The sequence below is a fragment of the Hemiscyllium ocellatum genome, chromosome 47 (assembly GCF_020745735.1).
Source record: "Hemiscyllium ocellatum isolate sHemOce1 chromosome 47, sHemOce1.pat.X.cur, whole genome shotgun sequence".
NCBI classification, from domain to species: Eukaryota; Metazoa; Chordata; class Chondrichthyes; order Orectolobiformes; family Hemiscylliidae; genus Hemiscyllium; species Hemiscyllium ocellatum.
The window spans coordinates 8,645,773-8,668,918 of record NC_083447.1 but is presented as its reverse complement, the minus strand read 5'-3'; the positions used below and the strand labels follow the sequence as shown (position 1 = coordinate 8,668,918).

General features: G+C 47.8%; 1 protein-coding gene across 1 annotated transcript in view; it reads right to left on the bottom strand.

The window, feature by feature from the left end:
* LOC132836600 (G-protein coupled receptor 4-like) overlaps positions 1-22,867 on the bottom strand; it is an 83,878-nt gene extending 61,011 nt beyond the window's left edge. Inside the window, exon 1 of the mRNA XM_060855986.1 lies at positions 22,180-22,867. The gene's annotated coding sequence lies outside the window, so the exon portion shown is untranslated. The remainder of the gene's footprint in view (positions 1-22,179) is intronic.
* Positions 22,868-23,146: the final 279 nt, after the last annotated feature.

Genomic DNA, 23,146 nt, shown 5'->3' with positions numbered 1-23,146 from the left:
TGTAAGGTCACCCCTCAGCTTCTGACACTCCCGAGAAGCAGCCCTAACCTATCCAGCCTCTCCCTATAGCTCAAATCCTCCAACTCTGGCAACATCCTTGTCAATCTGTTCTGATCCCTTTCAAGTTTCACAACATCCTTCCGATAGCAGAGAGACCAGAATTAAACATAGTATTCCAAAAGTGACCTAACCTTAACACCCAGTCATTACAGCACAGAAACAGCCTTTCAGCCCATCGAGTCCATGCTGGCTTCCTGCAGTGCTTGGTTTCCAGGGAAGGTAGAAATGACAATATTTCCCACTGCTTTGCCTCCAGCTCCATTTGTAGCCATGAAACAAAGGACTCCGCAGATCTATAAATGAAACGGGAAGAGCTAGAGAAACTCAGCGGGTCTGGCAACGTCCATGGAGAGAATGAAACAGGGTTAGTGCTTTGGGTCCTGTGAGCCTTCTACAGAACTGTTCTGAAACACTGACTCTGCTTTCTCTCCAAAGATGCTGCCAGACCTGCTGAGTTTCTCCAGCAATTTTCTCAAATGCAGCAGCATTCTGTCCCCATAAATGAACATTGGGAGGGGGTATACTAATCATTAGGGTGGGTGGGGGGAAGAGGAGGAAGGATGACTATTAATGTATCTCATTATGAGGGGGTTTTGACTGGCAATTGTGCGGAGATGACGATAACATCTCACGCTGTGTTTATTGTCTAAACTGTCCTGTTGGCAGAACTTTGGAGTTAACTATTTTCCCACAATGAATGCACATGCAAAACTAGACAGTATAGAACCCCCTACAGCGCGAGAGCCCCCCGGCCCATTGAGTCTACAGTGACACTCCGAAAGGCATCCCACCCAGATCCGTTCCCATCCCCATCCTCTGTAACCCTGCATTTCCCATCACTCATCCACCAAACCTGTACACGACAGGGCAATTTAGCACGGCCAATCCACCCTAACCTGCGCATCCCTGGATTGTGGGAGGAAACCGGAGCACTTGGAGGAAACCCACGCAGACACAGGGACAATGTGCAAACTCCACACAGACAGTTGCCCGAGGCTGGAATTGAACACAGATCCCTGGTGCTGTGAGGTAGCAATTCTAACCACTGAGCCATTGAACTACGCTGGGCTTAAGGTGAGAGACGAAACTTTTAATAGGCATCTTAGGGACAACTTTTTCACACAGAGGGTGGTGTGTGTATGGAATAAGCTGTCAGAGGAAGTGGTGGAGGCTGGTAAAATTACAGCATTTAAAAGGCATCTGGATGGGTATGTGAATAGGAAGGGTTTAGAGGGATATGGGCCAAGTGCTGGCAAATGGGACAAGATTAATTTGGGATATCTGGTCGGCAGGGAGGAGTTGGGCCAAAGGGTCTGTTTCTATGCTGGATATCTCTCTGACTGATGACCAAGCCTGGGAATGTGCTAGTGATTGTCCCAGTCTGAATCAGTAGTTTTCAGGAAAGTGGAATGATGGAAGACGTGAATAAAGTCATCATACATTTGGTGAGTTTCCTTTTAGCTTGGGGTCACAGCCAGTGACAATCACCTTTAATATATCGTCGTGTGAGACCAGCGTTTGGCAAATGCTTTTCGCTGGTGGAACACTGTCATTCTCAGAAAACACCTCAGGTGATTCAATTTTATTCCAGTCCCAAGGTGATTGGTTGGTTACATGCCAACATTGCTATCGCTGCTTCACCCTATGATCTGATCCTTGTCACCATATCTCTCCACGCAGACACAGTTCATGTAAATCACAGAGCACTGACAGTTTGATTGCTCTCCCGAGATCTGCAGGCGATTGTTTTGAGATGCTCTGCAGTCAGGAGCAGTGAGGTATATAACAGGTTGACAATAAGGACATTTAGTAAATATTCAGCCTCTTTTTGAATGACAATAATTTAACCCTTACCCTGCTGAATAAACCCCGACTCTGTGCGGTTACACAGCGAGTAACCCTTACCCTGCTGAATAAACCCTGACTCAGTACGGTTACACAGTGAGTGACCCTTACCCTGCTGAATAAACCCCGACTCTGTGCGGTTACACAGTGAGTGACCCTTACCCTGCTGAATAAACCCCGACTCTGTGCGGTTACACAGTGAGTGACCCTTACCCTGCTGAATAAACCCCGACTCTGTGCGGTTACACAGTGAGTGACCCTTACCCTGCTGAATAAACCCCGACTCTGTGCGGTTACACAGTGAGTGACCCTTACCCTGCTGAATAAACCCCGACTCTGTGCGGTTACACAGTGAGTGACCCTTACCCTGCTGAATAAGCAGTGATTCTGTATAGTTACACAGTGAGTCACGCTCACCTTGCTTAATAAACCCTGAGTTGGAGTGTGTGGTGCTGGAAAAGCACAGCAGGTCAGGCAGCATCCGAGGAGCAGGAGAATCGACATTTCAGGCAAAAGCCCCGATTTCCTGCTCTTTGGATGCTGTCTGACCTGTTGTGCTTTTCCAGCACCATAGTCTCAACCTTCGGACCAACTTGCCCAGGCCAATGAGGTCTCCTAACCTGAACTAGCCCCACCTGCCCGTGTTTGGCTCATATTCCTCCAAACCTTCCCTATTCACGTCCTTGTAACCAGCTTCAAATACAGATGGAGTGATACGTATTGCATTAAGCCTAATTTGGCTCTGCCAGTCTTATTGCCATCAGTAAGGGCCCTCTTGTGCCATAATGGTAGTGTCCCTGCCCTAGACCAGGGGGCCCAGGTTCAAGTCCGACCTGCTCTCTGAACAAGTTGATGAGAAAAAATATAGGTTAATAAAACAAAATCTTTCTCATCGTTTTCTTTGTGTCAATCACAGAGTCATGAATTATTTGCTGTTCAAAGGAAGTCAAATCAAATTGAGAAAAAGGCACCCATAAGATACTGGAGCAGAAATTAGGCCATTCTGCCCATCGAGTCTGCTGTACCATTCAATCATGGCTGGTAAGTTCCTCAACCGCATTCTCCCCGGAAACCTCGAACTGCTTGCTACTCAAGACCCTATCTATCTCCGTCTTAAATATACTCACTGACCGGCTTCCACAGTGTTCTGTGGCAGCGATCTGTATGTTAGCAATCTCACCCAGAGCTGGTTGGAATGGTGGCATATGAACGAATCAAACCCCTTGTGGGTCCTTGGATGCGATGCTCAATCTCACAAAGGGAAATAAACATTCAACACTTTGTCCATCTCTTGGGATGATCACAGAAGGCAAACATGGCCCTGGAAGGTGCCTGGGTTTCTGAGTGACCTTTTTATAAGTAAATACACTCGCGCCAAGGTGTGTGTGTGTGTGTGTGTGTGTGTGTGTGTGTGTGTGTGTGTGTGTGTGTGTGTGTATGTGTGTGTGAATGTGTGTGTGTGTGTGAATGTGTGTGTATGTGTGTGTGTGAATGTATGTGTGTGTGTGTGAATGTATGTGTGTGTGAGAATGTGTGTGAGTGTGTGTGTGTGAATGTGTGTGTGAATGTATGTGTGTGTGTGTGAATGTGTGTGTGTGTGAATGTGTGTGTGTGTGTATATATATATATGTATATGTCTGTATGTGTCTGTGTGTGTCCAAATAAATTTACTTCACAATTTTGAATCAATGTCATCTCTCAGACATTACCTTTGGACAATGCCATTAAAGAAAGAGCTTTACTCTGTATCTAACCCCATGCTGTCCCTGTCCTGGGACTGTTTTATGGGAACAGGGTAGAAGGAGCTTTACTCTGTATCTAACCCCGTGCTGTCCCTCTCCTGGGACTGTTTTATGGGAACAGTGTAGTGAGAGCTTTACTCTGTATCTAACCCCGTGCTGTCCCTGTCCTGGGACTGTTTTATGGGAACAGTGTAGTGAGAGCTTTACTCTGTATCTAACCCCGTGCTGTCCCTGTCCTGGACTGTTTTATGGGAACAGTGTAGTGAGAGCTTTACTCTGTATCTAACCCCATGCTGTCCTGGCAGTGTTTCATGGGGGACAGTGTAGAGGAAGCTTTACTCTGTATCTAACCCTGTATTGTTCCTGTCCTGGGAGTGTTTGATGGGTGGGGGGGGGGAATAGTGTAGAGGTAGCTTTACCCTGTCTCCGTACCACCATGTGTATTTCTTTCAGATCTCCAGCATGTGATAGCACTTTCTCAGTTTCTGCTTGAGTGAGGAGCAGACTCCTTTATAAATACAACACAAACTGACTCATTGGATTCAGGGGCGTGGGACCGGAGTTGCTAAAGTATGAAGTAACTCCAAAGAAAGATGAAAATGTCAAGCAGAATTTTTTTTTCCCCTGCTTTTCTGTTGGTATATGGTATTGATTTAATTTGTTTTAGTCAATAAAAATATTGTTACTCTTCCTTTGATCTCTCAGGACTACAAATAGTTTTGGTATTTCCCAGTGTCTGCTGTCATTTCAAAGCTAATATTGACGTCAGTCTTGATGCAATCAGCATATGTGACGGATTCGAGGAACCCTGGATCCCTTGGGATCCGGATAAATTTTCAAGAGGCCCATCAGAAGTAGGATTCACCTTGGTGCTGCACTTTGACCCTGCAATCACTCTCAAACGCTTCCACTTGGTTATTTGAGTGGGATCTTGCTGAGGTGTTCTTGCAGAGGGCTAGCACGGCTGTGAAGACCCAAATGGCCTCCTCCTGGTTGTGATCCATCTGTGATACAAATGGCTTCTTTTCCACCTGGCCCAGCGTGCCTGAAAACAAGGCACGTTTAACTGTGGTTCTCCGTGGACATTTAAACATAGGAAATAGGTGCAGGAGTAGGCCCTTCAGCCCTTAGAGTCTGTAAACCCCCGAGGATGTCTTTTAAAAAAAATGGGGGGGGTAGAGTGGCTCGATGGTTAGCGCTGCTGCCCCATGGCACCAGGGACCCAGGTTTGATTCCACCCTCGAGTGACTGTCTGTATGGAGTTTGCACATTTTCCCTCTGCCTGCATGGGTTACCTCCGGGTGCTCTGGTTTCCTCCCACAGTCCAAAGGTGCACAGGTGAAGGTGAATTGGCCATGCTAAATTACCCGAGGAGCAGGAAAATTCACATTTCGGGTTGGAGCCCTTCATCACCTGAAATGTCAATTTTTCCTGCTCCTCGGATGCTGCCTGACCTGCTGTGCTTTTCCAGCAACACACTCTCAACTCTGATCTCCAGCATCTGCAGACCTCACTGTCTCCATGCTGAATTACTCCATAGTGTCCAGGGATGTGTAGGCCAGGTGGGTTAGCCATGGGAAATTACTCTGTAGTGTCCGGGGATGTGCAGACTAGGTGGGTTAGCCATGAGGAATTGCCCTGTAGTGTACTGGATGTGCAGACTAGGTGGGTTAGCCATGGGGAAATGCTCCATGTGTTCAAGGATGTATAGATGCATTAGTCAGAGATAAACATAAGGTAGGGAAAATGGGTCTGGGTGGGTTACTCTTCGGAGGGTTGGGCCGAATGGCCTGTTTCCACACTATAGGGGTTCTATACAAATCTACAGAGCTACAGAACAAGGGAACATGGGACTTGGTTTTAGAAATTCTTTTTCCCTTGATCAGATGGAATCCATCCTCAAACATCTTTTTTCCAAAAATATACCTTACTCATGGAAAATCTTTGTGTATACACAGGTACTAAAACACTGCTGTGCAGTTTTTGCATATCAAAGGATAACAAAATATTGGATTGGACATACCTTACATTGGTAAAAGCCAAAAGGCATTTAAAGTCATAGAGATGTACAGCACGGAAATAGACCCTTCGGCCCACCTCGTCTATGCCGACCAGATATCCCAACCCAATCCAGTCCTATTTGCCAACATATATCCATATCCCTCTAAACCCTTCCTATTCATATACCCATCCAGATGCCTTTTACATGTTATCATTGTTCCAGTCTCCACCACTTCCTCTGGCAGCTTATTCCATACACATACCACCCTCTGTGTGAAAACATTGCCCCTTGGGTCTCTTTTATATCTTTCACCTCTCACCCTAAACTTATGCCCCTCTAGTTCTGGACTCCCCCACCCCAGGGAAAAGACCTTGACTATTTATCCTATCCATGACCCTCATGATTTTATAACGCTCTATAAGGTCACCCCTCAGCCTCCGACGCTCCAAGGAAAACAGCCCCAGCCTGTTCAGCCTCTCCCTACATCTCAAATCCTCCAAGCCTGTCATCATCCTTGTAAATCTGTTCTGAACCCTCTCCAGTTTCACAACATCCTTCCTGTAGCAGGGCAACCAGAACTGAACACAAAAGTGGCCTAGCCAATGTCCTGCACAGCTGTGACTCGACCTCCCACCCAAACTGCCCTTGAGTGAAGGGATTTGCCAGACCATTGTAGTGTGGAGTCAAATGCGTTCAAGTGCATCTGGAGTCACTTGTAGGTCAGCTCAGAAGGGACGGATGGAGTCGTTCTTTTGGAGGGCTAGCATTGGTTCAATGGGCCAAGTGACCTCCTTCTGTGCATGACCATAGTGTAGACTGCCTGGAGATATGTGGGAATCAATCCAAATGACGTAAATTAATAGCACTAATGGGACTACTGTCAGTCTGACCTCACTCTGTTATTAGTAACACTGGATTGCCATTTAATAACAATTGGAGAGCTGAGTGAATAAATTTCTTCTTAATTAATTTTCACACTGCATTAAGCTTCCTGCACGAGAGCTTACAAACTTTCCAGCGATTGAAGAGGAACAAACCCTGGAATTCTGATCCTATTTTTTTTTGTTTTGCTCAGTTTGTAAACTTCTCGGTGATATTTTTGTTGTTGTGGTCATGCTGAGCTCTGGGTCAGTTGCAGAATGTGCAGGCCTCTGTGGGATAAATTATCTACAATCTTCACGATAAAAGCTTGGGGACAAATTCCTCAGGCTTGGTTCCAGCCAACTCGGATATTCTCGGTCACTGTGGACCAGAACTGCTCCACAGATAGTCAATTAAGTACCACAGAGCTTGGTGTAAGTCCAGCTGAATGGATTTAGTGTTAATAAGTGGTACTTTGGCCGTTTCACATGATTATGAGGCAGCACAGTGGCTCGGTGGCTCGCACTGCTGCCTCACAGTGTCAGAGACCCAGGTTCAATTCCAGCCTCAGGCGACTGTCTGTGTGGAGTTGGCACATTCTCCCTGTGTCTGTGTGGGTTTCCTCCCACAGTATAAAGACGCGCAAATTAGGGTGGACTGGGCTGTCCAGTGATGTGTAGGCCAGCTGGATTAACCATGAAAAATTGTCCTGTAGTGTCCAGGGACATGCAGGCTAGGTGGGTTAGCCATGGGGAATCCAGGCTGATGGGGTGGATCTGGGTGGGCTGCTCTTTGGTGGTTTGAATTCCTGATGAAGGGCTCCTGCCCGAAACATCTGACGTTCCTGCTCCTCAAATGCTGCCTGACCTGCTGCGCTTTTCCAGCACTACTCTAACCTTGACTCTAACCTCCAGCAAACTGCAGTCCTCACTTTCGCCTGCTCTTGGGTGGGTCAGTGCAGACTTGATGGGGCTGAATAGCCTCTTTCTGCATTCAGGGATTCTGTGATGATAACTACGCACGCACTGTTTAGTCAACCTTAATTTGATTATCCAAGTTTCAAGAATTTCAGTAAAAACAGAAGAAAAGGAAGCAAAAAGAATAAGGTATCTTGCAATCCATGTTTTCCATGACCAAAGAGCATTTCAAAGTCTTTTCTGGCCAATGAACAGCCACAGTATAACATAGTCACTACTACAGTCAATTTGCACACAGCCAGCTCTTCACAACCAGCAATGGGACAATGGCCATGATCTATTGATTTCTCGGAGGCTGTCTGAGGGATAACTACAGAGGAACCTCGATTATCCGAAGGACACGGGCAGGGAGTATTTCGTTCGGATAATTGAATGCCGGATAATCGAGGTTCATCCGTAGTTCCCTCTTTTTCACACAGAGGGTGGTGCGTGTGTGGAATGAGCTGCCAGAGGAAGTGGGGGAGGCTGGTACAATTACAGCATTTAAAAGGCATCTGGATGGGTATATGAATAGGAAGGGTTTAGGGGGACATGGGACAAGTGCTGGCAAATGGTTAGCATGGACGAGTTGGACTGAAGGGTCAGATTCTGTACTGTACATCTCTGACTCTATTAGCCATTAAAATATAGAACACTTTTTAAAAACAGAAAAAAAATGAAGTATCTATTGCTTTGCAAAAATTCAAATGCTCAGAGATTGCCCCTCCCTCAATCATTTGTTTTCCTACTTAATGTTCTTACGCACCTCTGGACCAGATGTATGTGAACCTCCCAGCTTCAAGGTATGGACACTACCACTGCCCTCCTAGGTACCTCAATTCATTGCCAAATGAACACAGTTAATGCTGGCTCCGTTGTTAATTTTAAATCGGAGATAGATTTTCACTGCTAAGCGAAGGTATTAAGGGACCTGGGCGGCACGGTGGCACAGTGGTTAGCACTGCTGCCTCACAGCGCCAGAGACCCGGGTTCAATTCCCGCCTCAGGCGACTGTGTGGAGTTTGCACGTTCCCCCCGTGTCTGCGTGGGTTTCCTCTGGGTGCTCCGGTTTCCTCCCACAGTCCAAAGATGTGCGGGTCAGGTGAATTGGCCACACTAAATTGCCCGTAGTGTTAGGTAAGGGGTAAATGTAGGGGTATGGGTGGGTTGCGCTTCGCCGGGTCGGTGTGGACTTGTTGGGTTGAAGGGCCTGTTTCCACACTGTAAGTAATCTAATCTAATCTAAAATGGAGGAGGTCGGCCACAGAACAGGGGCGAGGGGCTGAATGGCCTACTCCTGATCCTATGGTCCACAGGCGCATTAGCCTTAACTTTGCACTCAGCCCTGAAGTGGGACTTGAACCAGAAACGTTGTCACCAAAAAAAGGAGAGTGTGTGACAAACTGAGTCACAGTCCAGATCACAGACACACATATCGCATTGTATAACTTATTTCTATCTCAACAAAATAACTATTCCCAACACAGCCTCCTATTATAGACGAATGGTGTCACAAATGACTAGAAACTTAACTGGACTGGGCATACAAATACATGTCCATCATGACAGGTCAGAGGTCAGGGATCCAGGGCCCAGCTGCCACTGATAAAGCACAAACCTAGAGTTACCACAGAAGGGAGTGCAGCTAATGTTCCCTAGACTGGTACGGGATGGGCAGGATTGTCTAATGAGGACAGATTGGGTCGACTGGACCTGTATTCACCAGAGTTTAGAAAGATGAGAGGGGGATCTGATTGAAACGCGTTAAATTCTAACAGGCTAAGACGTTGGTTAGGCCACTTTTGGATTACAGCGTCCAACTCTGGTCTCCCTGCTACAGGAAGGATGTTGTGAAACTTGAAAGGGTGCAGAAAAGATTGACAAGGCTGTTGCTGGGGCTGGAGGGTTTGAGCTACAGGGAGAGGCTGAATGGGCTGGGTCAAAAAAAAACCCCGCAGAACTGCAGATGCTGTAAGTCAGAAACAGAAACGGAGGTTGCTGGAGAAGCTCAGCATGCCTGGCAGCATCTGTGGAGAGAAATCAGAGTTAACGTTTCAGGTCCAGTGACCCGAGGAAGGGATGATCTCTGCCGTTTCCTAGTTGGATATTATTAAATTGGAGAGGGTGCAGAAAATATTTACCGGGACGTTGTCGGGTCTGGAGGATCTGACTTATAAGGAGAGGCTGGGTCATTTTTCACTGGAGCGTCGGAGGCTGAGGGGTGACCTTATAGAGGTTTATAAAATCTTGAGGGGCATGGATAGGGTAAATAGACAAGGTCATTTTCCCCAGGATAGGGGAGTCCAGAACTAGAGGGCCTGGGTTTAGGGTGAGAGGGGAAAGGTTTTAAAGGGATCTATGGGGCAACTTTTTCACGCAGAGGGTGGTACGTGTATGGAATGAGCTGCCAGAGGAAGTGGTGGAGGCTGGTACAATTACAACATTTAAAAAGCATCTGGATGAGTATATGAATAGGAAGAGTTTGGAGGGATATGGGCCAAGTGCTGGCAAAAGGGACTGGATTAGGTTGGGATATCTGGTCGGCATGGACAGGTTGGACTGAAAGGTCTGTTTCCGTGCTGTAAAACTCTACAACTGACAATTAGGGAATTGCCCGTCCATGGCAAGAATAAAACATTTTTTTTAAAAAGTAGGTTATTTTCTTTTCTGGTCACCGCTCAGATTGAGGAGGTCATGGACGGATTGGGTGACCTTTATTTGCAAAACACCCACGTTCAGTCCACAGGCCCGGTAATAATTGTGCCGTATCTATTTACAAATCCAGTCAACTCATCTTTTGTTCCTTTCAATTTTCGCATTACTGCCCTCTTTGTGTTTTGAGTTTGCACTTTCATCCCCCTTGACATTCAATCACCCCCCCTTCCCTCCTTCCCTCACACCCACTTGGCCTGCCTCTGCTACCCGTTACCGCGGCGACATTTTCTCGATCCCACAACATGATCTGAAACATGAACCCTGGTGGGGAGGTGGTGTTTTTCTCATTGCCTGACCCCCCCCCCCCTTCCCCACCTGCTGTGTGCTTCCAGAATGTTCTTTCCATCCTAATATCGTCTTCACTTGCCCTAGCGAGGGCAGGAATGGTCTTCTAGCAACTACTTGCATTCCACAGTAACACCCCAGCCCCCGCCCCAGAAAAGATGGAGAAACAATCACCAGGGGATTAAAATAACAATGCCTCCCTCCTCCCCACAATCCCCCACCCCACTTTGTCTGAAATTGTCTTGAGGACAGAAAGCAAAGGGCTATTTGACATGGTTGGGTAGGTGGAGGCAGGAATTTCTTATTAAAAAATCCAAATAGAGATGGCATTCCTAGGGTCTGGTGACTTCATACCAGTTTGCCATGGGAACTGGCAAGAACTTGGCCTCAATAAGGTGGCATCAGGTAAAACAGGCCGAATTTCATTTACATAGAGCCTTTCCTGCTCAATAAAACACCCCAGTTTACAGTGACTGAACCGTGTGCTTCCCCACCCCATTCCCCATCCACTCCTAATCTTCCCAATCCCTCACAAATGAACCCATTTCAAATGGCAGAACAGGCTCGAAGGGCCAAATGGCCCAACTCCGAACTTTATGTTAGTAAGTCATGTCAAGATTGTACAGGATGTTGGCGAGGCCTCTTCGGTAAAACGGTGTCCAGTTCTGGTCGTCCTGTTACAGGAAGGACATTATCAATACAGAGAGGGATCAGAAGAGATTTACCAGGATGTTGCCAGGAATAGAAGGCTTGAGTTATAAGCAGAGGCTTGGTAGGACGGGACCGTTTTATCCTTGGAGCGGGAGAGTTTAGTTTAGTTTAGACTTACAGTGTGGAAACAGGCCCTTCGGCCCAACAAGTCCACACCGACCCGCCGAAGCGCAACCCACCCATACCCCTACATTTACCCCTTACCTAACACTATGGGCAATTTAGCATGGCCAATTCACCTGACCCGCACATCTTTGGACCGTGGGAGGAAACCGGAGCACCCGGAGGAAACCCACGCAGACACGGGGAGAATGTGCAAACTCCACACAGTCAGTCACCTGAGTCGGGAATTGAACCCAGCTCCCTGGTGCTGTGAGGCAGCAGTGCTAACCACTGTGCCACCGTGCCGCCCGTTGAGACCTGTCCTTGAAGAGGTTAATAAAGACATGAGGGGTACAGGTCAGGTGAATGGCAAAGATCTTTACCCTGGGACGGGGACTTCAAGATGAGTGAGCACAGTTTTAAGGTGAGAGGAGAGAGATATAAAACACATGAGGAGTACTTTTATTTGAAAACACAGAGGGTGGCTCACGTGTGGAATGAACTTCCATCTGGAAGGATCTGGTCTAGAAGCGGGCGGGTGGGACTAGCCTAGTTTGGGATGATAGGCTGGTTGGACCGAAGGGTCTGTTTCCATGCTGTGTGACTTTAGGTCCAAGATGCAGTTTTAGAAGGTGATGGTGTTGAGTTGCAGTTCACCCTGAGGAGACTCTCCACGTTCACGTGCGTGTTATAGTCTGACATAACGAATAATAAAGGGAGAAGCTCAACTTTTACAGCCTGCTGAGACCTGGAAGGATTGGCCACACTTTGAGAATTGACTGCCACGTTGCTGGAGTGGGGCTTGAACTGAGGGCTCAGAGGCAGGGACGCTACCCAGCGTACCACAAGGTTTTGGAAGAGCCACAGTGAAATTTATTGGTTGTTCTTGGCCATTGGTGAATATGAAGGAGAGGCTACTCAGGGAGGGCAGAAGTACGTGGAGAATTGGGTAATTATTGGGAAGAACTGGCAATGGTTGGCCGTTCTTGTAGGTCCTAGATGCTCAAAGAGAGACTGGATCGGTAAGGACTATATTAACTGGAGATGTGAAGAGATGGAGGTCGGGGGGGAATCTCATAGAAATCTACAGTGTTCTAACAGCATTAGACAGCATAAAGACAGGAAGGATGTTTCTGATGTCCCAGGGAGTTCAGACCCCAGTGGAGGGGCGTGGGGGGAGGGGTTGGCGGGTGTCACAGTCTAAGGATTAGAGGTTGGACTGGGATGAGCCGGAATGTCTTCACCCTGAGAGCGGGGGAGCCTGTTGAATTCTCCGCCACAGAAAGCGGTTTGAGGCCAAAACATTGAATGTTTCAAGGAGGGGTCGGACGAGGTTATTAGATTAGATTAGATTACTTACAGTGTGGAAACAGGCCCTTTGGCCCAAGGGTCTGTTATCGGGTCATACAGCACGGAAAGATCAAAGGGTATTTAGGGAGAAAGCGGGGACTAAGATGGATAATCGGTCACCATCCTATTGAATGGGAGAGCAGGCTTGAAGGGCCGAATGACCTACTCCTGCTCCTATTTTCTCTCTCTCTCTCTACAGCACCTCAAAGGTATAACCTCAGCGGCATGGAGGGATAGGCAGAGGAAAGAGACGGGGTGCTTCATGGTTTAGAACTCCTTGTGATCCCCTCCTGGTTTCTAAGCGGTCTCACAGGGTCAGTCGTGGTTCAGAGACATAAGGTCATGGGGTCAAGACCGATGCTTGAAACTAGGGAGCAAAAATCACATGACTAGAGAAGCCCCCACCCACCTGAGATGTTCAGCTACAACCCCTGGTATGATCAGGTATTAAAGATGCTGAGATGTGTTGGGCTAATACAGGAAGATAGCACAGAGCAGACTAAAAGGGGCCCAATAGCCCACTTACGCTCCTAAGTTTTAAAAACACTCACTATTTTGAAGCAAGACAGAGGTGGTTTCCCTCTGGTGACCTGGACCAATATTTGTCCTTCATTCAATATCACAAATCACAAAAGGATGATCTGCTTATCTGCGGTTTGTGGGCGCTTTTCCTGTGAACAAGTTGATTCCGACATGCCAAAGGAGCTTAAGATATCCTACAGCTGTGACAGACGCTATACGAATGTAATGTCGCTTAATCTGCTCCTATTGCCCCCAAATCCTGAAAACCCGCCTCTTAGAATCACAGATTCCCTTAAGTATGGAAACAGGCCATTCAGCCCAACAAGTCCACACCGACCCTCCGAAGAGTAACCCACCCAGATCCATTGCCCTACATTTACTGCTGACTAATGCGCCTAACCTATACATCCCTGAACACTCTGGGCAATTTAGCACGGCCAATCCACCCTAACCTGCACAACTTTGGACTGTGGGAGGAAACCGGAGCACCCGGAGGAAACCCACGCAGACACAGGGAGAACGTGCAAACTCCACACAGACAGACAGTCACCCGAGGGTGGAATCGAACCCAGGTCCCTGGCACTGTGAGGCAGCAGTGCTAACCACTGAGCCACTGTGCTGCCTCTTGATTAGCTCTGCCCCTGGTTTCCATTTTGTGATCCAGGAGCTTAGAAAGGGCACGACAGGGAGAAGAAAACTCGAAAACATAATATCAGAGAGAGTCGAGCAGGTGTGGAGTGGATGAGAGAGTCAGCGAAATTCTGTTGTGTGATGGCTCAGTGGTTAACACTGCCGGCCCAGGGTCCCAGGTTCGATTCCAGCCTCGGGTGACTGTCTGTGTGGAGTTTGCATGTTCTCCCCATGTCTGCGTGGGTTTCCTCCTACAGGTTAGGGTGGATTGGTCATACTAAATTGCCCCTTAGTGGCCAGGGATGTGTACGCTAGGTGGGTTAGCCATGGGAAAACGTAGCGTCACAGGATAGGGTGGAGTGCTCTTCAGAGGGTCAGTGTGGACTCAATGGGCTGAATGGCCTGCTTCCACACTGCAGGGATTCTCTACTAAGTTGCAGTTCAAAAATAATGACTCTTCCAGGGTACAAAGCAACAGTTTCTATTTGTGTAGCACCTTTAGTGTAATGAAGGTTGCCAAGGTCCTTCTCTGAAGCTGTAGGGTATGGAGTCACATGAGGCAATTGTTTAGGTCAGGTGACCAAAAGCTTGGCCAACCAAGGAGGTTTTAATGAGTTTTTCAAAAGGTGGAAGGAGAGGCAGAGAGCGTTAATGGAGGGTACTCCCAGTACTTCGGTAATGCCAACACTGAAGCAATTAAAATTCGCAATGCACGTGAGACTGGGAGAATTTGCAGAGCGCAGATATCTTAGACCATAAGGACACAGGAGCAGAAATTAGGCCATTCATCCCATCGAATCTGCTCTGCCATTCAATCATGGCTGATAGGTTCTTGATTACCAAGGGTGAGGGGGAGAATGGGCTGGAGGAACGGATCTATCTCAGTCTTACATATACTCAATGACCCAGCCTCCACGGCAATGAATTCCATAGATTCCCTGCTGTCTGGCTGAAGAAGTTTCTCCTTCTCTCTGTTCTAAAAGGTCTTCCCTTTACTCTAAGGCTGTGCCCTCGGGTCCAAGTCTCTCCTATCAATGGAAACATCTTCCCAACATCCACTCTGTCCAGGCCATTCAGTGTTCTGTATGTTTCAATTAGAACCCCCTCATCTTTCTAAACTCCCTCTTGGAGGGTTGCAGGACAGAAGAAAGTTACAGAGTTGGGGAGGATGGGAGGTCATGGAGGGATTTGAGAATAACGATAAGAACTGTGGAGAAACTGAAGCATTTCAGGTGCTTAGAGAAGGTCCTGAGGAAAGGTTACACCCAAAATGTCGACTTCCCCACCTCCTGATGCTGCCTGCCTTGCTGTGTTCCCCCAGCCTCCTGCCTGCCTTGCTGTGTTCCCCCATCCTCCTGCCTGTCCCTTCTGATGCTGCCTGCCTTGCTGTGCTCCTCCAGCCTCCTGCCTGTCCCTCCTGATGCTGCCTGCCTTGCTGTGTTCCCCCAGCCTCCTGCCTGTCCCTCCTGATGCTGCCTGGCTTGCTGTGTTCCCCCAGCCTCCTGCCTGTCCCTCCTGATGCTGCCTGGCTTGCTGTGTTCCCCCAGCCTCCTGCCTGTCCCTCCTGATGCTGCCTGGCTTGCTGTGTTCCCCCAGCCTCCTGCCTGTCCCTCCTGATGCTGTCTGGCTTGCTGTGTTCCTCCAGCCTTCTGCTTGTCTACCTTGGAATCCAGCATCTGTGTATTTTTTTGTCTCTAACAGAGGGAGTGGTAGAGGCAGGTACAATTACAACATTTAAAAGACATTTGGAACAGGTACATGGATAGGAAGAGTTTAGAGGAATATGGGTCAAATGCTGGCAAACGGGACTTTGGTTGGGATATCTGGTCAGTTTGGACGGGCTGGGCTGAAGGGCCTGTTTCCATGCTGTCTGATATAAGTTGGGTTGCCAACTCCACCCTCTCTTGACCTTGTGTGAATATAAAGTTAATTACCAACCAGGACCTGTTATTGTGGAGATGAACAGAAAATACCGAGCGTGGGGATTTAAGATTTACATGTGCGACCCTCCCCGTGTAATCTCAGGCACACTGGAGTAAACAAAAGTCCTTCTGAACTGACCTCAGCAAATGCATCACGTAAACGCAGAAAAAAAACCCAGAAAATGAACAAAGAAGCAGTCTGCTGCTTCGAAGGGACCTAATCTAAATAAAGCCGTGCCGTTCCGAGTGTAATCCTCACTTTATCAGGTCCACGGGTGAGTTGTCATATTAATAAGCCATTGTTCATCTACCCAACTCTCCCTTGTCTCCCAGGCACAACACTCTATCAGACAATTGGTTCAACTTTTGGGCGGCACGGTGGCACAGTGGTTAGCACTGCTGCCTCACAGCGCCCGAGACCCGGGTTCAATTCCCGACTCAGGCGACTGACTGTGTGGAGTTTGCACGTTCTCCCCGTGTCTGCGTGGGTTTCCTCCCACAGTCACAAAGATGTGCAGGTCAGGTGAGTTGGCCATGCTAAATTGCCCATAGTGTTAGGTAAGGGGTAAATGTAGGGGTATGGGTGGGTTGCGCTTTGGCGGGTCGGTGTGGACTTGTTGGGCCGAAGGGCTGTTTCCACACTGTAAGTAATCTAATCTAATCTAATCTAATCAAGTCTATTCCAACTTCACTGGATGAATTTTAACACATTCCATCAGTCTGTATTGATCTATAGATCCTTTTAGGCTTAATCCCCGGGCAGCTTCATAAAGATCTTTGAATCAGCGAGCAGATAGAACCTGAGGTGACTCAGTGGTTAGCGCTGCAGCCTCACAGCGCCAGGGACCTGGGTTCGATTCCACCCTTGGGCAACTGTCTGTGTGGAGTTTGCGTGTTCTCCCCGTGTCTGTGTGGGTCAACTCCCACAGTGCAAAGATGTGCAGGTTAGGGTGGACTGGCTGTGCTCAATTGCCCTGCAGTGTGCAGGCTAAGTGTGTTAGCCATGGGATTTACAGAGAGAGGATGTGAACTCAACGGGCTGAACGGCCTGCTTCCACACTGTTCTACAATTTGCTGAGCGGTGGGGGTAAAATTGGATGTAGAACGCATTCGTCCCCGAGAAGAGAGGGCTGCCTTATGGATTGAGATTAGGTCAAATGGCTGATATATTCTGCTCTGAAGCAGTGGTGTAGGGTGGGTGCAAACAAAAATAGTAAGATAATCAGTGCCTCAAAACATATAAATATGTAGCATAAGAAAGGTGTGATTTTGGGTTCGTTGGAAATGGTGGGAGAGTCAAACGCCAGTGTTTAGTTGTTCTCAATCTGCTAAGACTGTACACAATCAAACTGCTCTAGTGACTGCAGATGAATATATAGATATTTTCATGAATAAAGTGTAGTTTTGAAATAAAGATGGAAACAAGGAGAGGGTTCAGAAGAGATTTACCAGGATCTTGCCAAGAACAGAGGGTTTCAGCTATAGAGAGAGGCTGGGACTGTATTCCCTGGAGTGTAGGAGGTTGAGGGGGTGACCTTACAGAGGTTTATAAATTCATGAGGGGTATGGATAGGGAAAGGACCTTTGCTTTTCACTTTAAAACTAGATGGTTTGAGTCATAAGGAGATGGATAGACTGGGGCTATTTTCCCTGGAGCATCGGAGGTTGAAGGGTGACCTTATAGAGGTTTATAAAATCATGAAGGGTATAGGTAACGTGAATAGCAAAGGTCTTTGCCCTCAGACGAGGTGGACCGGGAGAGCTGTTTCCGTGCTGTATCACTCTGTCAAATTCTGAGCGGACTTGATGTGGTGGACACGGGGAGGCTGTTTCTACCTGGCTGGAAGACCTCAGACTATAGCACCCTGTTCTATCCTGACTCTTGCCTCTTCATTGGTGACTAACCACCCCACCAGCTCACCACCATCAAGAAAGCCCCCATCGGGTGCCTGACTAGTGCCTGACAGGCCTCTCGGCCTATCAGGTACCTCGTTCAACTGGAGTCCCGTTCTGTGTGAAGTTGAAGGCCAATCAGAGGCCTAGGCCTGCTCAACAGTGAAGAACCTCACCAAAGAGATGTTAGTTTTCTTCTTATAGGAGGACGTTTGGAATCACTGGGTGAAGGTTGTGAGGAGAAATATCTGGGGGGAGGTGCGAGGGCATGGAGAGTAAAGGCTTGTGCTAAGCGGTCACCCTTCCGTTCCCCCATTTCATGTCATTAATTGCCCCGGGGACTTGGGCAGGGACCTTCAAGCGAGTCATCAGACCCCCCTAGATACCCGATCAGGTAAGTGCCGTATCCCCCATTCGCTTCCCCATTGCCTTGTGACTACTTTCCTTCACTTCCTATCAGAAGGGTGTTATGAAATTAGATTAGATTAGATTGCTTACCGTGTGGAAACAGGCCCTTCGGCCCAACAAGTCCACACCGACCCACTGAAGCGCAACCCACCCATACCCCTACATTTACCCCCCACCTAACACGACGGGCAATTTAGCATGGCCAATTCACCTGACCCGCACATCTTTGGACTGTGGGATGAAACTGGAGCACCTGGAGGAAACCCACGCAGACACAGGGAGAACGTGCAAATGTGAAAGGGTTCAGAAAAAATTTACAACGATGTTGCCAGGGTTGTAGGGTCTGAGCTATAGGGAGAGGCTGAACAGGCTGGGGCTGTTTTCCCTGGAGCGTCAGAGGCTGAGGGGTGACCTTATAGAGGTTTATAAAATGATGAGGGGCACAGATATGGTAAATAGAAAAGGCCTTTTCCCTGGGGTCGGGGAGACCAGAACTAGAGAGTATAGGTTTAGGGTGAGAGGGGAAAGATATAAAAGGGACCTAAGGGGCAACTTTTTCATGCAGACAGTGGTGCGTGTATGGAATGAGCTGCCAGAGGAAGTGGTGGAGGCTGGTACAATTACAGCATTTAAAAGGCATCTGGATGGGAATATGAATAGGAAGGGTTTAGAGGGATATGGGCCAAGTGCTGGCAGGTGGGAGTAGATTGGGTTGGGATATTTGGTCAGCATGGATAATTTGGATCGAAGGGTCGGTTTCTATGCTGCACAGCTCTATGTCTCTATGTGATAATCATCCAACTCTTTTGCAAATACTTCAGTTAACCATGCCTCCACCACACTCTCAAACAGTGCATTCTGCGTCTTAACCACCAGCTGAGAGAGAACAGACAAGGATCTGGTCTACATTTTTCCAACAGACTTAAACCAATTCCATGGTGAGGGAAATAGATTACAAAAGTAAAGGGATTAGCCTTCAGAAACACAGGGTGCAGGAGAGGCCACGTTTGGAGTACCTTGAACAGTAGCAGTTACCTTATTTAAGGAGGGATGTAAATGTATTAGAATCCTCACAATATGAAAGTCAGCCATTCGGCCCATTGAGTCCATGCCGACCCTCCGAAAAGCACCCCATACAGATCCACACCCTACCGACCCTATCCCTGTAACCTTGTTTCTCCCATAACTAATCCAGCAAAACCTACACAGCCCTGAACGCTGTAGGCAATTTAGCACAGCCAATTCACCCCAACCTGTACATCTTTGGGGTTGTGGGAGGAAACCCACGCAGACACGGGGAGAATGTACAAACTTCACACAGTCGACCGCGGCTGGAATCGAACCCGGGTCCCTGGTGCTGTGAGGCAGCAATGCTAACCACTGAGCCACATTTGGGCGAAGGGTCTACCAGACTAATACCTGGAGTAAGTGGGTTGCCTTTTCAGGCGAGGTCAAACAGTCTGAGCTTGTATCTGAGGAATGTGAGCTGGAAAGCTCGTTGGTCTCTTGCCTATGTTTTTCTCTCTCTGAGGACGCTGCCAGACCTGCTGAGTTTCTCCATCCATTTCTGTTTTCCTTGTTTCGGATCCTGAGGGTGCATGTGGGAAAAGGATGTTCCTGCGTGCTGGAAAATCTGGGACCAGGGCTCATTGTTCAAAACTGAAGGCTTGTCCATTTCAGAAAGAGACACGGATAAATGTTTTCTCAAGAAGGACCATGAGTCTTTGGGGGCGGCACGGTGGCTTCAGTGGTTAGCACTGAGGGACCCAAGTTCAATTCCAGCGTCGAGTCACTGTGTGGAGTTTGAACATTCTCCCCTTGTCTGTGTTGGTTACCTCCCACAGTCCAAAGATATGCAGGGCAGGTGAATTGACCATGCCAAATTGACCCATAGTTTTCAGGGATGCATAAGTTACGTGCTTTAGTCAGGGGTAAATATAAAAGAACAGGTTTGGGTGGGATACTTTTCAGAGGGTCGGTGTGGACTTGTTGGGCTGAAGGGTCTGGTTCCACACTGTAGGGATTCTAAAATAGATTATAGGGTCACAATGTGGGGAAAACATTTGGAAAACATTGCTCCTGACACAGCGATGTGGTTGACTCCTCATTAGTTATGGGCCAATAGAGTCATAGAGATGTACAGCACGGAAACAGACCCTACGGTCCAACCTGTCCATGCTGACCAGATATCCCAACCCAATCGAGTCCCAATGCCAGCACCCGGCCCATATCCCTCCAAACCCTTCCTATTCATATACCCATCCAAATGCCTCTTAAAATGTTGCAATTGTACCACCTCCACCACTTCCTCTGGCCACACATTCCATACACGTACCACCCTCTGTGTGAAAACGTTGCCCCTTGGGTCTCTTTTATATCTTTCCCCTCTCACCCTAAACCTATGCCCTCTAGTTCTGGACTCCCCGACCCCAGGGAAAAAACTTTGTCTATTTATCCTATCCATGCCCCTCATGATTTTATAAACCTCTATAAGGTCACCCCTCAGCCTCCGACGCTCCAGGGAAAACAGCCCCAGCCTGTTCAGCCTCTCCCTGTAGCTCAGATCCTCCAACCCTGGCAACATCCTTGTAAATCTTTTCTGAACCTCTTCAAGTTTCACAACATCTTTCCGATAGGAAGGAGACCAGAATTGCATGCAATATTCCAACAGTGGCCTAACCAATGTCCTGTACAGCTGTAACATGACCTCCCAACTCCTGTACTCAATACTCTGACCAATGAAGGAAAGCATACCAAACGCCTTCTTCACTATCCTATCTACCTGCGACTCCACTTTCAAGGAGCTATGAACCTGCACTCCAAGGTCTCTTTATTCAGCAACACTCAGGAAGGGTGTTGGGTGGGTTACTCTTCGGTGTGGATTTGTTGGGCCGAAGGGCCTGTTTCCACACTATAGGGATTCGATGGAGTCTTTGGAAAGTGCTTCCTCAAAAGGCAGTGGTGGAAGCAAAGCCTTTGGGTGTTCTAAGGCAGAGTTGGATAGTTTCTTCATGAGCAAAGAACTCTCAGGGATAGGTGGACCGGAGGGGCTGATTGGCCTACTTCATTTATTCAATGCCTGCTTGTTCTTAAACCCCTCAGCCAAAAAGTATCAGTGTCTCCCTCTCTCAGTGCTTCCAAAACGTCTCTGCCACAGTTCATGGTTTGAAAATGGTTACCATCCCCTTCGGTAATGATGGAGAGGGAGCCTAGGGTGGGAGAGGATCAGAGGGGAGGGCCGAGTGTCTGTCGGCAGTCTGCGTAAACGCCTTGGAGCTCGTGATCCTAACTTAGGGGGACCCTGGTTTCCCTCCACATCCAGAATCTCCCTCCCCAACCCCATATCATCTCAAACATGTCACCCGAGCTCCTCTCGACACACTCGGACGCAAAGTATCAACAAGGGTTTGGGACAGAGAATGCCAGAGGTGGAGGAGAGCAGTCAAAGGAGGAGAGAGAGGGAGAGAAAGATAGATACAGAGCGAGAGAGTGAGTGTGAGAGAGAGAAAGAAAAAGAGAGAGAGGGAGAGAGAGAAAGAAAAAGAGAGGGAGGGAGAGAAAAACAGAGGGATAGAGAGAGAAAAAAAGAAAGGGGAGAGGGGGGAGAGAAAGAGAAAAAAAGAGAGAGAGAAAGAGAGAGAGAAAGAGAAAGAAAAAGAGAAAGAAAAAGAGAAAGAAAAAGAGAGAGAGAAAGAGAGAATAAAGAAAAAGAGAGGGAGAGAGAGGAGAAAGAAAAAGAGAGAGGGAGAGAGAAAGAGGAGAAAGAAAAAAGAGGAGAGAGAAAGAGAGAAAGAGAAAAAGAGAGGGAGAGAGAAAGAGAGAGAGAAAGAGAGAGAGAGGGGAGAAAGAAAGAGAGGGGAAAGAGAGGGAGAGATAAAAGAAAGAGAAAAAAGAGAAAGAGAAAATGAGAAAGAGAGAGAGAAGAGAAAGAGAGAGGGAGAAGGGGGGTGGGGGGAAGAGAAAGAACAAACTGACATCCAGGAGTCAAAAAAAATCAAAATATTATATCTAGTTAGAGGGAAATCTGGAAGCTTTAGTTGTCTGGAAATCTGCACGTTGTGAAATTTAATGGAAAGGTCAGCACAGTTAGAAAGCATCAATTCCCTCATTTCCTCCCTTCCCTCTGTGACAGCTCCGACTGCGATAAAAGTAATTTAAAAGCAAATAAAAATGACCTTAAAAGTCGAAGTTGCGGCTCGATGTGGTGGAGAGTCCCCGGTGGACTGTGCAGAGTCCCAGATGATGACAGGAGCTGGGCCAATTCACTCCCATGCTCTGAACTCCCTCTGCCCCATGGTGCCAGGCTGTTTAGTTCCAATCTCTGCGTTTGCCAACAGCAGCCGGTTCTTCGGTTCAGCAGCAAGTTGTTATTCAGTCAAGCATTTCTCCTTTTTTTTTCACAAAACCTTTCTCCAGCAGCACCCTCAGCCGAAACTTGGCATCACTCACCCAGACCCTGAGCTCAGCTGGATTCACAGTCAGTCTTATACTTCAGTGCGAGAATTACAAAGTCACTTCCAAATTTCATGGTCGCCTCCAGGTCCTGCACCAGGTGCTACGTTTGTCTCTCTCCTCCTGTGTTTATCAGTTATCCTTCCTCCTGCTCTCTCTCTCTCTCTCTCACTGTACAGTGAGAACCAGGGACACAGGACCCTGTGCCTAACCTGTTATACACTGTTTGAAAGACCACTGTCAAGTTGTGACAATAGAGTCTGAGAAACAGGAAGCGGCTTACAGAGTCTCCGGGCGTCCAGTAAGCTTTTCTCAAAGACCTGAGTTTTTCATCCATCAGAGAGCAGTGTTAACCCCCTCCTTCCCGGATCACTGCTCTCTCTCAGGCGCTTCCACTCTCAGCACCCGTCTCCCCAACAGCACTGTGTGTGTGTGTGTGTGAGAGACCCAGCAACAGGGACTACAGCAACTGGGGCACCTTCTCAAGGGGTCATTAAAGGACAGGCGTTTAATGCAGAGCTTTCCACATCTCAAGGTCGAATGTTTTTGTAAAAAAAAACATTTATTTCATGCGACATAGCAGCAGCAATGTTTTATTTCCAACCCACTCCACTTCCTGATGTTACACTCTCTCCCTCAGCAGGTCATACAATTAGAAATCCATCTTAGAGCAGACCTCACTCCGGATCT